This window comes from Apostichopus japonicus, chromosome 8, assembly GCF_037975245.1.
Source record: "Apostichopus japonicus isolate 1M-3 chromosome 8, ASM3797524v1, whole genome shotgun sequence".
NCBI lineage: Eukaryota > Metazoa > Echinodermata > Holothuroidea > Aspidochirotida > Stichopodidae > Apostichopus > Apostichopus japonicus.
In genome coordinates, this window is record NC_092568.1 from 13,333,606 (window position 1) to 13,350,815 (window position 17,210).

General features: G+C 35.7%; 1 protein-coding gene across 7 annotated transcripts in view; it reads left to right on the top strand.

Annotated features, from left to right (window-relative positions):
• Window positions 1-17,210, top strand: part of LOC139970471 (neuronal PAS domain-containing protein 3-like) — a 113,449-nt gene that overhangs the window by 63,177 nt on the left and 33,062 nt on the right. The gene's annotated exons all lie outside the window — the stretch shown is intronic.

Consider the following 17,210-nt stretch of genomic DNA (forward strand, 5'->3'; position numbering starts at 1 on the left):
TAAAAAATTACGGGCCTTAAATGGTAGTTGACATTTGATTCAAAGAGCAAAATATTTTGGACAATTTGTTAATTGCCCAAATGTTTTTAATGATTGGAGATATAAGGGTCTTAGCAAAACAAGCTATTGGAAGATTTTCTTTTCAGTTTGTGTCCATTCACACATTTTATGTTAATGGCTCACCTCTCTTCTCCTTCTTAGCTCTTATCATATGTCCAGATGTCATTTAATGATACAACAGAACTTCTTTGTTGAATCATTCAAACATTTGCTAATTATTTAGTGGAGACTTATCTTATAGTATAAAATTCTCTTTTGCAACTTCAAAGACTGAAAATGTATTGAAAGCAGTGTGAAGCGATATTAGTTGAAACAATTATGGAAAAATTTAAGTTTTACATACAATTAAAATCTTGTAACATACCCACTGTTGATAGGTTTTTGTACTTGAAAATGTTTTAATTAGTTCCGTTTACTGTAGTAGAAAGAAACATCAATCTCTCTGAAGGATATTCAAACTGTTTAATTATTTAATAGAATTCAACAAGTTCTAAAATATAGAAATGTTTAGGATTGTTTTTTTGTGATAATGTAGTTGAAATTTGTTTTAGAGTTGACTCTTTTGAACGTAGATGAAACAAAAAGACAGATACAGCCATTTCATTTTCATGTGATAACAACACTTCAATCTCCTCCCACCTCCTCCTCCCTCCTCCTCCCTCCTCCTGTCCCCTCTTCCTCATCCCCCTGCCTCCTCTTCCCATTCCCAGCAGCAATTTTGATTAACTAAATCAAGTTCAACTTTAGTGTTACATTAGCTTCTTGTTACATTGAATGTAGCCAAAAACAACATAAAACAATCAATGAGATGTTTATGATAGGTGACAGGAGACCTATATATAAACAAAGGACATGCCATTTTTGAAATGGGAAATCAAAACTTTACTTTTGTCTTCAGCATTGTGTGGAATTAAGTCATTAATTATTTGCTTTATCAAGAAAAACAAAAGACTGACAGACAGACAGTCAGAAATAATTAACCCAGACAAAGTTTTAATTGCTGGAATATCCGTGTTTGCTTGATTATTGTTTTTTGCTTAAGATTGTATCTGAGAGACAGTAGTAATAAATCCAAAATTATTTTTTCTTGTTAATTAGAATTTGAGAAGTAACCTGTCCTGTGAACAGAAGTTGGTAATAATGGTCAAACTATAACAGACTAAGGATCAACATTTAAAAGTTCCTTAAACTTATATTGAAATTAAAATGAAAGTGTTCCCGAAAGATGTTGTTTTTTCTTGCCGTTAATCTCAAACACATTCGTGGTGATAATATTCTGTTTTCCTTCCATATTTCTCCTATGATGTTTTTAATATATTATATTAACCTATGATGGGTTGCCATATCACAATTATGACAGATTAGATCAAAAGCTACCAACATTGCTACGTGACAATTAAATATGTTGTTATCTTTGGAAAATTGAAGTCTTGATGAAGGCAAAGAACCATGTGATGATTCAAGATGGGATTGCAGTATCAGTTTAGGGGATGTTTACCTTCTGCACTTGCCCTACATTCTTTACATATGCTAATTTATTGTGTATGATATTTAAGTTGATTAGAGATGAAAGAAAGAAGAGGAGAAGGGTGGAAGAAACACCTTCCCTAGCACCTGTAACAACACAATTGTTATTGTGTCATGAATGATGCCTGCACTAGTTTATTGTTGGAACGGTGGAGGGTTTAACGACCTAGGTATGTAGATCATGTTCACGCGAGTTCATTTGGAGAATTAGATTGATATTATGAATTAAGTGGTGGGTTCATCTATGTAATTGCATCTCAAGGAGAATTTCAGTCTCTGTGACCATTCCAGCTAATTTATATACTTATTCAAATATGATCTGTCATAGCAACTGACAGTTTTAAATATTCTTCCTGTTTTGTTTTCCGGTATTGATGTTGTAAGCAAGAGTTCACCTTGACCAGCTGCATAATTAGTGTTGCAGATTCTGAAAATAGGGATGACATCATCAACTACAATGATATTGCTTTGCAATGTAAAAAATGATGTGACAAGGGCAGCTTGCTCAGGGTCTGTTTGTTATGGGTTCTGTGAAAACTGCCCAAGTGATTGGGAGGTAAGAGGGTTAAAGAGGATTGAGGGGGGGGGGGGGTAAAGGACTGCCGGTTAACATATATACTGTATAGTCAATATTAAAATTGTGAAAAGAACAGTACATTTCTGCACTGCATTTAAATACCAAGCACATTTTGCAAAGAGCTATCATAACATTAACTAAGTCTAGATTTCAACTTTACATCATTTTCAATCAGACTTCTTCTTTAGCTCATGAATAATACACTCATGTACAATGGTACTACATAAGCTTCACAATCCCTGCAGTGAAAGCTGTAACAACAGAATTGAGGTCAAAACAATAGAATGAAAAATAGAGAGAATTTTTTGTGGACAATGTACCTTGAAATTTACACCTGTTTGCTTCAAGTTCCCTTTGGTATGAAATTTGAGAAGGAATGTCTGAAGAAACAGCATTTCAGCATTGTATGCAAATTTCACAAAGATTCCTCAATATAAACCTTATTTATAAGCATAAAAACAAATTTACATCTGAATTGGTATGTTAAATTTGATTAGGGTTAAATCATTCACCATCTACAACATGTAATGAAGAATGGGTGGATATCAGATCTGGTTATTCCAGGATCCAGATAATGTAGACCGGTACAGTAATCCAGGTTTTATTGTAATTCAATACGACCTGTGGAGTCGGTACATTGGAACCTGGAAATGGGATTTACAGACTATTCTGTAATACATACCATCAACTCATTGATGAAGCTTTATCAGGTGTAGCACTAGCAGTAGTTCCCTTCAACATACTTTCACCCAAGGGCGGCGGAAGCGCTTTTAAGCTGGGGGGGCACCGACATCAAAGGGCACTTTGCAGAAATTCGATTGGACTGATGCAGCCTTATATTTAGTATCCTTTATTACTCTTATTGTACTAACTTATTTGCGTACGTATACACATCACTCCATCGACGTCCTGCCCCCCTCCCCCCCCCTCAAGGAGAATATGCATACTAGCACTGCAATATCCAATGTGCAATCGGAAACAAGGAACAAGTTTTCTTTTGAGATAGAATAATGTGAAAACATGCTAGTTGCTAATGTAGGAATCTTCCGAATTAGGGGGGTAGCCAGGATTTGCAAACTTTTATGCACGACTATATGAGCGGAGCGCCACCATCGGTTGGCGCGGAGCGTACAAGAAAATTTTGGGTTTTACAAACCCCTCAGATGGCCGGAAACGGCCTTCCCGAGTGTTCATTCTGGTTCCCTGGCCTCTTGCTAACTTGAGACACCTCAATTTTTATGTAGAAAAAGGGCACATTTTTAACCTGAGGAAAAGTGGGGGGCACGTGCCCCCTGTGCCCCCCCGGTTCCGCCGCCCTTGCTTTCACCAGTGTGTATGGTAGTGAAAGAAGAAGGGGGGGGAGGGAAATAATAGAAAAAGGAGAAATAGAAGAGGAGGGGAAGAATGTATTTTATCTTTAAGAGGAGTACAAGTCCAATGGCACCTAGACTGTTGCAATGCTCCATGAAACATGACATAGATAAACAGAAATTTGGATGTTAAAGGCTTTGAGAGCAACTCAAGTCTAACTTGTATAGTTAATAGAAAGCTTATTACAAAGAAAAGAAAACAGCAACCTTTTAAACATGGAAACCAATTAGGACCCAGACTCAAATAGCTGAAATAGCACAACCTATTAGCCACTCACTAAGAACACAACTTTCATAACCTCAACCTAACAATTTAACAAAAATAGAGAAAATAAGAGAAAAATAGTATGCCTATCACCTTTTATGGATTGAACCGAAGTGGACTCTATCATTGGAAAATCTATAATGAGGTAGCGAGTCCCAAGTCAGGTATATAGGGAAAACGCTGGTACAGTATATGGCCCTGGTGTACTGGTAGAGTAGGTCCTTTCACATATTCTGGCTTATGAATCAATTTTGCTCAGACATGACCAGTTAATAGAATACAAATATGTGTCTGTTTAATAAAGGTTGGCTATGGTTTAGCATTGTCTGGTGACACAGTCGCTGCTTACCTAGGACTTGAGGAATTTTGCCAGTTTGAATTAAGCCTGGAAAATTCATTACATTCACACCATTGGGTATCAAGGCCATATGCCTATGTGGTGTACTGACTACATTGAGTTAACATTGTCACAGGTTAATTCTTTTGAAAGACACCAAGGTGGTGACCTTTTCTGCATTCATGTAATATTACCATCCATGGCAGCATTATCCTGCCCTGGAATGTCTGTTTGTAAGGTGGCTGATTCCTTTACAAGGAGTTTCAGGTTCAGCCAACCAGGTGTGCTTTTGGTATACTTGCAGACACAGATGTAGGTGTGTCACCTATTGTGAGCCTGCTACGGGCATTCTTTATAGCTCTTGTAGTACATGTTTTGACTTTGTGGACAGATGAAACCAATCACAGCCCAGATGACAGTAGTTTCCAGTCATCTTGGGGTAGCCTACTAGGTCTGGTTTCCTGGAATTTTCATGATTTTATATTTCATGACACATTTTACCTCTGGCTCCGTTTCAAATCTCGAATGTTTGCCTTTTACACCAGTATTGCTCCCAAATGTGCTGGAAGTCAAATGATATGTTACTAATGTTCAAGTTTTATTGAACATTGTATGACATTTCAAAGCATTTTCCTTGGTTGAAAGGACATTCTGTGCTGTGCTGGGCCAGAACCTTCCAGAAAAATCCTTTCGTAACACTTTTCAGTATGTCAATTTTAGGGTTAGTGTTGTTGACTAAGGGGTTAATCAACGGTCTAGCGTGCGTTACTCACAGGATTAATGCACGATCGGGGGATAATGCAAGCGATGCACGAGGGCGGAGCGTAGCGGAGCCCGAGTGCATCCAGCGATAGCATTAACACCCGTTCATTCATACATTACCATTTGTGTGGGGGAAAAAATCATAAAACAAAACATTTTTGGTTACATATAACCAAAGGTTTATTAAAGTGAAGCCCCGTAATTTTACCGTGCCTTACTCACAGGATTAACCACGGTCAGCTGACCTGAATGGACCAATAGGTTTTAGGAATCTTTACTAAGTAGGAATGAACATTAGTTTAAGACTGATAATGTATTGTGGTTTTAGTTTTTCTTCTCAAGTTGAGGTTTGCTAAACAATTTCTAAATGACACAATCTACTGCAAGCCTTATCCTCTAATTGCATTTTAATACGAACCAACCATATGGAATCCTTGCGGAACTCGACACAAAACACCCAGTTACGCAGCAAATATCGCTACAAAATATGCACATTTTGCACTAACTCTTTTTATTACTTTCTATGTATAGCACTCAGAAACTCTTTCTGATGTCATTTTGAAGAACATTGTGTCCTCTTTACAATGATGTGTCGTTATTTATTATGTGTGTGAACTAAACCACATACTTTTTAATCTGAAAAAGTATAAACCACTTCGAAAAGCAGTGAACGTCTTCAAAATGTCCCTATCTCTCAATGCTTACATTTTGTTGCTGGGGGCTGTGATTGAGTAACCAATTGCTTTCCTATGCCAAAAAGAAAAGTTTGTTGGCTCCTCTTTCTAGTGATATAAAATTTCGACTTGATTGGTCAATATTAAGGCTCATACTTTTCACCAGCAAATCAGAAGCATCGTAAGAAATTTGTGAAGTCCTCCTTTACGCGGCTAATCTGAACACAGCACAGTGTGCAGTGCTCTCACAGCAATTTCGGAGAGTGAAAACCGTAAGCTTCCTGTGCGAATACAACAGCATTTAATTCTCCGAAAACGGGCCGTTTATAGAGCAAAAGTTTCCATATATGTGACCTATAATTATGACAGCCTAACATCATCTCTCCCAGTTTTCATAGAATTGCTTACAAATTAAATCATGGAAATTAAATAATTGAATAATATCTTTCTGGTTTTGAAATCTTTGACACATAACAGCACTTTTATCTTGTTCAAATGTGAGGCAGTGCAGCTTAGTGAATTCAATTTTAAGCTGTTCCAACATGAAAAAACAATTCATCATTGTGATGATAAATGACATTTCTAATATCTAGTTGCATTTTTACTCACTCAGTTTCAAAGCCTTGATTACGTGATTATTTTTTAAATTTATTTGTTTATAAATTTGTACTTTGTTTTTCTCCTCTTTGTCATTCCCAGCCTTCACCGGACATTGATTAATACTTTTTGTACCCTTTTAATTAATCCAAACAACTTCTTTTTGACCTTTCATTTCTCTAGCACTAAGTTAAAGATCTTGGAGGTGTTTTTCTCTTCTTCTTCTTCTTCTTTTCCCTATTATTTAATCGGTGAGTAGGAGGGGGCTCTGTCAGCTAGCAGAGACATCACCGGTTGGCACGTCCTTCAATCAGGGGATTTCCCTCAGAGGGCTGACACAACAACTTCGTTTTAATTGTAACTTGATACATGTTGATATACCTTTGTTTGTAGTAAATTGTCTTTGTTTAGTCAAGTCAGATTCTATTTTAAATTTGTGTTCTATATTCGGTTAATTCCCTTTACCTGGATTGTGATTATTCCACACATGGCTGTTATCGTCTTTGCTTTGTCTCTTACTTCCAAGCAGGATGTATGATGCAATCTATGCAGTTTACAGTAGCAAACTCTAAGATAATGGCACCAGCTGCTTATAACTGTATATGGATGAACTATTAACATCTAGGGAGAAGAGGGCTTAAGGGTGGTGGGAGGGGGAGGAGGGTGGTCAAACATTACTGGACCCTTTTTACAGATCTTTAAAATAAAAACAGTTTGGAAGGTGCAGTCATGGCCTGCACAGGGTTTCAAAGGTTGGGGAGGGAGGGGGAAAGTGATCTTAGTTAAAAATTACCATAATCGATTAAGTTGCTGAACTGTTGTGGAAGAGCCAGATGTGATGAAGTATTGTAAAAAGGAGTGGTGCTGCCCAGGGGTCATGGAAGCTGTCCCAATGTCCAGGTTTTGGTGTCCCCTCCCTCAGAATTTAAGTAAAATTCCTTTATGATATTTAGCCTATAAATTAGGTTTATACAAGTAACCCTAAATGTAAGGATTTGCTAATAAATACTTTGTATTGGGGGGGGGGGGGTGGCGAGGGGTGCGAGGAGGGTACAATGGTAGTGGTCCAATTCTTCCCCGATTGAATGTAAAAATCTCTGACTGACCCATTCCCCTGACTGACAATCAGAGATGAGGGAACCATGCCCTGGCTCGGGGGGGGGGGAGGGGTGCGAGGAGGGTACAACGGTAGTTGTCCAATTCTTCCCCGGTTTAATGTAAATATCTCTGACTGAACCATTCCCCTGACTGACAATCAGAGATGAGGTACCATGCCCTGGCTCTCCTTTTGTGCAAGCCACTGCAGTCATGGCCTAAAAAGTGAAGAACATCACAATTAGGTGGCAAATCGCTTTTCTCATCTTAGTTTTTAGGATATGCTGGTGTTTACAAAGCGGCTCATTTGAGACCCCCATTGTTTCTTATCGGAGTCTTTAACTAGTGCATCTCAGGTGTTTTGTTACTATTAGAGATTTGCTCGAAAGGTCAGAGGTCAGGATTGAATCGTTAACTGGAAATCTTCAACCATGAGTATCTGACGACCACCTCCCATTGAATAATCCAGACTGGGTAAACTTGTATGAGTAGGTACAGAGGAGGGAGAGTAGATGAAACAGCAAACAAACATAAAAACCTGTCTAGTTTTAGGTAACAAAGCATTGTGTTCAGACATTCTATAAATAATGTGTGACCTTTTGCTGCCAAGTATAGAGTAAAGATAGGGTGAAGATTGTAAACAGTTCTTCAGCAACTTCCCACCTGTTATGACGCATCAAGGAGTTGATGTGATCTTCAAGATTTCATGTCCTTCATGAAACCCACTCTGACAAGTCATTTCTTTCCTTCTTATATTAGAAACCTGGTTGCAGAAACCTGATATTGCTATGTGTTTCGTTTGGTTTTGAAATAACCCAAAAAGAGCAATTGTGAAGCCTTGATGTTACACATATTGTTGTATACTATAAGGTCATTGTAACTTCACATAGGGTAGGAGAAGATATCATTTGGAAGCTACATGGTAACATCTTCCCACACAACAAGCTCAATTTGAGTAAAGAAACTTGCTCTTCAGCAACCAGCCTGAAATAAACCCCTGTCCCCTATTTCGATGCAAAGGTACAAATCTCACCAGGAACCAGTTGCAACAGTTATTGGAAAACTTCTTTCATCAGGATATATGTTCAATGTGCTGTCCCAGGAAGTAGAACCAGACATAAGACTTTCTCAAGTTAGTAATAGGTTGAAGTTATTTTGTAACTGCTGGAATATTTCATGTTTCACGTTTATACTGTAGGTTCTGGTAGCCTCTACAAACCATGGAATATTAAATAGATACCACCTGCAGTTTAATTGACAGGTTAACATTGGATGGATTAAGTCATTTTTTTCTTATTTCATTTTATCTTATTTGATTTTAAAGAACCGATGGTGCAGTGGTTAGTTTCAGAGTGAACTGGTTAATATCCAGGACATATGGAATTTGTCAATTTTAACTTTTTTGGATAGATACCTGAAGGAGATTGCAAAATGGCACACATTGGCGCAAATATTTCATGAATATTTCCTCTGGAAAGAAGCAGAATTTATTCAAATTTGTAGCATCTTGTAATCTCAAAGTTAGAATGTGATATTTGGTGACCTTTTCACAGAAATTTTATTCATTAAAATTTTTGTTAAGCCCTTTAAATGTTTGGTTATTCAGTGTGGATGACACGTATGGGGTGAAAATATTCATGGCTACATATTGCAGCATGTTAAAGGAATGGAAAGATGTGACTATAAGATTTTACAAAGTCATAGCTTGACAATGCTCAATTTAAAAGCTGTTAAGAGTAACATTTTATCCTGATTTTATGCAAGCCTGTATCATATTTTAAATGTCAATAGTTCTATAAAAGGTTTGTTGTAGTAGGCAAAAATTCCAATAACTTGAACATTAATGTGTCTACTTTTCCTGCACATGATATAATGCTGTGATGTACAACATTTCAACCAAACATTACCTAGAAGTGTGTTCAATGAAATCCTAGTTACCCTGAGTTTCTTGTAACGTCTGTTGCGAATTTTGTTGTGTTTTTCCTTTCTTGGCCTATCAGACGTTAATTAGCCTGTCATGTGACTATCACTTTCAGTTTTTATTTGTTCTCTGTATATCCTCAAAAAAAGATGAAAGAGACATGAATATTAATAAGATATACAGATATCATGGAGCATACAGTATATAGTATAGGCTACAAACAAGGAAAATGCAATAACAGAAAATATAGAAAGGAGAAATGGAAGCAAAAAGGACAACTACACAAGAACAGCCAAAGGCAACAACAGCTTGAAAGTAAACACAAGGGCAAAAGAAATTAAAATTGACCTAATATTTTAATGATTACTTTTCTGTAGATTCTTATCCTGTTAATTATTGCTGGTGAAGATGGAAAAGCTAAAAACAATAACTGAAATGTCTCTTCTAATGGGGTTATGTTCAAGCTTATCATTAATTTCACATTTATGAAAGGCAAAACTAAAACAAAATTGCATTGGAAATGAAATGATTTTCCTTACAAACAGCAATTACTGTATGCCAGAACAGTAGGTAGTCAGGTGAAATTTGCATGTCGGTGAAATTTGTTCTAAATTGAATATAATCTGATGGTAGACTTCACAAGCAACTATTAGACTATGCGTAAGGTACATGACAACATTACATTAAAATTGGTGGGACACAAACTTGACTTGAACTATTCAGTTAATAACCACAGTATGATCAATTGATGGGTTATGTGATCCATAGTTGTCAGATTAGAGGGTGTCCAATTATGTGTGAATAATACATACCTGTGAGAGTCATCACAACAACTCTAAGTGCAGCTGATCAGGTGTACAATAATAGTGTTGATCCCCGGGTTATGTGAAACATACTGGTGTGAAGTTTGTCAACTTATATAACATTGACATACATAGCTGTCATTGGTTCCAATGACAACCAAAACATTGCAGTCACTGTATGAGGTGGCTTCATGTGTGTGTAAGTTTGCATCGTCAGTCAGTGTACATGTTGCACAAATCTCACCAAGAGGGTGGTACCTTTCTTGTGGTGACCCATGTTGAGTGGAAGAAATCCTTTTTTATTTTGTAGCAAATAGAAACTGTGTTAATACAATTTCCTTTTAGGCCTAAATCAAGAAAGGAAAATAATATATTATTGGGTAGTAGGATTTGCACAAGTTTAACAATGTGTTCAACATATCTGTTTAAGACCTTTTCTAATTATACCTGATTCACTTTAAAACTGTGCCATTGGTTTGAAGGTCAAATGGTTTTCATGGATGGTTAACCTTCAGGGCCATGTTTTGTTTGAGTGTTAGCTTATAAGTAGGTTTAGAGTTAGGCGCTCCACTTGTTGTAGCTTGTCATGCATACTAATTCAAGTTCCAGATGATTTATATTGTGGGTTAGGTAATCCTATACCTGCGGTTTAAAAGCAAATCTCTAAGGGTAATGTTTAAAACATGAATTTCAAAACTGACATATTTAGTGGAAGAAGTGCAACTGGATTGGATCAAATGCTAAAATTGGAGCTGTCTAGTAGTGGGGGGTATGACACTCTAAATGACCCTATTGCAGGTGTGCCATTTCCTCTGTATCAGCATCAGTAGAACTATCAAGATTCAAATCCTTTTTTTTTGTTGGTTTGATCACAGCCGTTAGCTTGGTAAAACTTTGCAAATAACAATATATAGGAAAGTATCATCATTTCTGGACGATATTTTGGTGGTACTGAACAAGTTCACTCTGATGGTCAGAAATGGCTTTAAGTGGGCAAGTTCACTCTGGAGTGGACAAGAATGGTCAGTATGTTGTCAAATGCCAAGCAAGTTTAGTATGCTGTGCTGAAGGATTATTCCAAGAAACAGAAAGTGATCATCAAAGATGTAGTTTATCTTTAGAATCAAATTATTTCGTCGTAATATTCTACAAGTTTTAGATTTAACCATGCATGACCTTCTTCATCCAGTCAGGTATGGACAAGCGTCTCAATACTTTAACCTACGATTTTGGATATTTTCTATCACCGATGTACTTTGGCTTGAATGTGAAGGTATCACTCTTTTCCATCTCTCAGGCTGAAATGGATTACCAAGGTCTTACGTAGTTATGTCTATTCATTTTGAACTTTTGGAGATCTTTCCTACCCACAATGCAATTCTTTTGTTTCTGTTGCTATGTAAATTTGAGCTTACAGAGGCTCAATCCACGTCTGGTACATGCTTCATGACTTGTTTTTAACCAGTACAGATTGATGCATTGTCAAGGGCAATTTCTAGCTTGAGTTCATCAATTTTACATATCACTAGCTCCCCACAATTATGATGGTACCAACTTTGCATATGTGTGAGTGGGACTAATGTATCTATAATGACTGATGCATTCATCCTCTTGCACTTTCTCTGTCTCACAGCCTGATCACAAATATCCTTTGATGATCCAAGCGGCAAAAGATGAACCACTTAAAATTCAGGCAGGCAAATTTGCATATTTTCACAGTTGGTTTGTCGCACAGGTTGTGTGCTTGTCCAGCTGTATAGAACGGCATAGCCTATTTCTTGCAAACACATTTCAAGTGGATGTATTCTTGATACAGATTTTCTAAAGCAGATATCACATCACTGATGCAGTTATTTTCAACTCTGTGCATAAGTATTTTCTACAAAATATTAAACGGATATCGAAGAGGTAGAAAAAGTAACCTTTATAGCTTGAGCAAAATATGATTCCAGGCTGGGTAGTAGAATTCCCCATTTCAATAGCTTGTTCCTGACTGAAGGTTGTTTTGAAGTTACGGTAGTTTCCGCATATCCAAAGAAATAATGTAAGGTAGTGGGTGACGTATGATGTTATTGTGAGAAATGTTCTTAAAAAGATCTTAAGTCTGTTTTCATAAAACTGAAGATTCCTTCCAAAAATGTGTAACGCTTGGACTGCTCAATGTTCTGTGAATGTAAACTCTGGATTAAGAGATTCGTCAAAACCAGATATGAGATATCTCATACAGACAAAAGAAACTTAAGTTCCATTTCAGGGAAACTCACCTTTCATATGCTAATCCATCCCTCTGTTTCCCCTCTTAGTTGAGGGTTGAAATTTAGCAAATCATGGAATAAATAGTAGATATCAGCATGAATCCAACCCTCAGAAAGCTCTTTGATGCTTCTTTCATTTCTGTGGTTATTGGAGATGCGGTATTGATCTTAAAACAGCTGGTTGAGTTTAATGCTAAACATTATGCTCACAGGATTCGAAATTCCGGCTATCTACTGGCTCGATGCCAGTGGATATCACCGTTTGCCAGTAGAAAGAAAAGAATGCACTGGCAGTTTATCTGCCAGTGCAAATTGATGTTGCTTTTGTATTCTATGAAGGGAAAGAAAGGCAAGTGGGAATTTGATTTTGGTCAGTAGATTTGCTTATGCACTGGCATTGTTTGACAAGTTGCTACTTCTATGCCTGGGGGACTTAGAGTACTTGTACATACAGTCATATGACTACAGTGTATTGGTTCAAAACTAATTATTTCAAGGCTAGCAGGTTATTAATCGCTTGATGGCCATAAAAACTTCAGCACGTAATTTTGTCCATTGTTGGCACAGATGTGACAGAAAGGAAACAAAAGATTTTTTGTCTCAATTACATTTTTTCTCAAATCACTGTTGGAATGATTTTGACTACAAAGTGTAGCAGATTTGCTTCTGGAAATATTTATATTGTATTTGTAGCAATGGTTTAGAAATCCCAAAGTGACCAATGTTTGGATTTGCTTTGGTATCTGCTTTGCTTACATTTAAATCTTAGTTTTAATCTGTGGCAGACTATAATGGACAGAAGACCACACAGTTCTCACAGAGTGATCAGCTGTTGATTCTTTATCAAACTTAAAAAGGCTGACAGATCCTCCATGTTATGATAGTCTTCAAACATACAACAGCTTCATATGTGCATCGTTAATCTGTCTTCATAACTCACACAAGAAGAAACAATTAAGATTAATAGGAATTTGTTTTTTTACCTTTTCTTTTTGTTTGAAGGAAGAATTCTACATGGCCTACCGATGACTTTAATAACACAACAAGAATAACTGCTTGTAATTTTTAAGTTGGCTGTTAATGACTGTCGAACATGAAAAATCATTAACCGTCTGACTTGTTTAACGTCGGATGTGAGCTCTCGAGTATGTCATCAGAACTCATCTTCTTGGATCGTCAAGGGATCAAATGCAAATTTCCTTCCCCCACAGAATACCCAAAGTTATAATTATGTGGTCGTAAAACCAACAGCCAACTATAACATTACGATGAAATAGAAATAACAAAACAAAGTAATTAGATATGAGAATTGAAGATAAGAAGTACATTCAAAGATGAAGAGAATATAACTTGTATTTATTTATTGCCGACTAATTCTGCAGACTCGGAAGATAAACAGTGTAAGAATTGAGTAGTTTTGTTCGCTGTGGTGGATATGCTTGTAACTGATCAACCCTTCTTGCCTCCCTCTCATCCCTCCTCTATGCAAGTGTAACCCCAGGTTCAACCCTCCCACCACCACCACCCAGGGGACTTTTTCTTAGGTGGAGGAGCAACGTTCGTTTGGGTGTAGTAGTGTCTCTTACATCCACCGAGATACCCTGTTAGGCACATTATCACCTTGCACCTTATGTATGAAAAACTGGAACAACTGACTCGTTTAAATCCACAACGGAATTGAAATACACAAAAGCATGGTTACACAATTAATGTATAAACAATTAAAAGAAGCAAAATGAAAAGATAAAGAAGGGGAACAACAAATTTTAATTATTCATCATAAAACAGTTTGTAAATCAGACTATAGTCAGTCTGAGGGATTTATCATGTTTATTATTAATATATTTACCGTGAGCTACTATAGTCAGTCTGAGGGAATCATCATGTATATTATTAATATATTTACCGTGAGCTACTATAGTCAGTCTGAGGGAATCATCATGTATATTATTAATATATTTACCGTGAGCTACTATAGTCAGTCTGAGGGAATCATCATGTATATTATTAATATATTTACCGTGAGCTACTATAGTCAGTCTGAGGGATTTATCATGTTTATTATTAATATATTTACCGTGAGCTACTATAGTCAGTCTGAGGGATTTATCATGTATATTATTAATATATTTACCGTGAGCTACTATAGTCAGTCTGAGGGAATCATCATGTATATTATTAATATATTTACCGTGAGCTACTATAGTCAGTCTGAGGGATTTATCATGTTTATTATTAATATATTTACCGTGAGCTACTATAGTCAGTCTGAGGGATTTATCATGTATATTATTAATATATTTACCGTGAGCTACTATAGTCAGTCTGAGGGAATCATCATGTATATTATTAATATATTTACCGTGAGCTACTATAGTCAGTCTGAGGGATTTATCATGTTTATTATTAATATATTTACCGTGAGCTACTATAGTCAGTCTGAGGGATTTATCATGTATATTATTAATATATTTACCGTGAGCTACTATAGTCAGTCTGAGGGAATCATCATGTATATTATTAATATATTTACCGTGAGCTACTATAGTCAGTCTGAGGGAATCATCATGTATATTATTAATATATTTACCGTGAGCTACTATAGTCAGTCTGAGGGAATCATCATGTATATTATTAATATATTTACCGTGAGCTACTATAGTCAGTCTGAGGGATTTATCATGTTTATTATTAATATATTTACCGTGAGCTACTATAGTCAGTCTGAGGGATTTATCATGTATATTATTAATATATTTACCGTGAGCTACTATAGTCAGTCTGAGGGATTTATCATGTTTATTATTAATATATTTACTGTGAGCTACTATAGTCAGTCTGAGGGATTTATCATGTTTATTATTAATATATTTACCGTGAGCTACTATAGTCAGTCTGAGGGATTTATCATGTTTATTATTAATATATTTACTGTGAGCTACTATAGTCAGTCTGAGGGAATCATCATGTATATTATTAATATATTTACTGTGAGCTACTATAGTCAGTCTGAGGGAATCATCATGTATATTATTAATATATTTACCGTGAGCTACTATAGTCAGTCTGAGGGAATCATCATGTATATTATTAATATATTTACCGTGAGCTACTATAGTCAGTCTGAGGGAATCATCATGTATATTATTAATATATTTACCGTGAGCTACTATAGTCAGTCTGAGGGATTTATCATGTTTATTATTAATATATTTACCGTGAGCTACTATAGTCAGTCTGAGGGATTTATCATGTATATTATTAATATATTTACCGTGAGCTACTATAGTCAGTCTGAGGGATTTATCATGTTTATTATTAATATATTTACTGTGAGCTACTATAGTCAGTCTGAGGGAATCATCATGTATATTATTAATATATTTACCGTGAGCTACTATAGTCAGTCTGAGGGAATCATCATGTATATTATTAATATATTTACCGTGAGCTACTATAGTCAGTCTGAGGGATTTATCATGTTTATTATTAATATATTTACTGTGAGCTACTATAGTCAGTCTGAGGGATTTATCATGTTTATTATTAATATATTTACTGTGAGCTACTATAGTCAGTCTGAGGGAATCATCATGTATATTATTAATATATTTACCGTGAGCTACTATAGTCAGTCTGAGGGAATCATCATGTATATTATTAATATATTTACCGTGAGCTACTATAGTCAGTCTGAGGGATTTATCATGTTTATTATTAATATATTTACTGTGAGCTACTATAGTCAGTCTGAGGGATTTATCATGTTTATTATTAATATATTTACTGTGAGCTACTATAGTCAGTCTGAGGGATTTATCATGTTTATTATTAATATATTTACCGTGAGCTACTATAGTCAGTCTGAGGGAATCATCATGTATATTATTAATATATTTACCGTGAGCTACTATAGTCAGTCTGAGGGATTTATCATGTTTATTATTAATATATTTACCGTGAGCTACTATAGTCAGTCTGAGGGAATCATCATGTTTATTATTAATATATTTACCGTGAGCTACTATAGTCAGTCTGAGGGAATCATCATGTATATTATTAATATATTTACCGTGAGCTACTATAGTCAGTCTGAGGGAATCATCATGTATATTATTAATATATTTACCGTGAGCTACTATAGTCAGTCTGAGGGAATCATCATGTATATTATTAATATATTTACCGTGAGCTACTATAGTCAGTCTGAGGGAATCATCATGTACTGTATATTATTAATATATTTACTGTGAGGTACTATAGTCAGTCTAAGGGAATTGTAAGATCAGCATTGGGATTACTAACAAACATGAGTGTATTTTTTTTATTTCCAATAAACCTAGTAGATTCTTAAAGTTGTGAATATTTATTTCACTTCTAAAGTATTATCAATTGTCAAAACTTATGGTAGTGATTTTTGGAATTAGTTTAGGCTAATTATGCAAATCTGGTAGGAATGGTAAGAATTACCTGAAAGTGGAAGCCATCTCCTCTTTGGTTAATATGTAAGTGTTCAATAGATGTAAGCATCCTCTACCGGCTCAACTGATTGAATTTATGCAAGTTCTACATGATAATGATAATATTTGACATTAGTTTTCGAAATGATCAGACTTTCTTGAGATAGTAAACATCTGTTTAAACAGATAAATGCTTCAGACTAGAACACTGTTAGTTTGTTTTCTTGTATTAACATAAAGTGGATATCTTTTATACACAATTGTTAACATAACCAGCTTACCTTTCGTCAAATTATAATGTATTCAGCATAGATCCAGCTAATGAATTTTTTGATTGGAATTAAAAAATAAAGCTTTACTGTAAATATTATCTTTTTTTGTCAAAATAATATTTCCTGTTCAAACTGAAATGAAGACAAATTATTCATGGCTCTAAACAATCAAGTATTAAACACGTTGGATTTTTACAGAGTTAAGCCTGTATTAACTGTTTCATCAGATATTCAG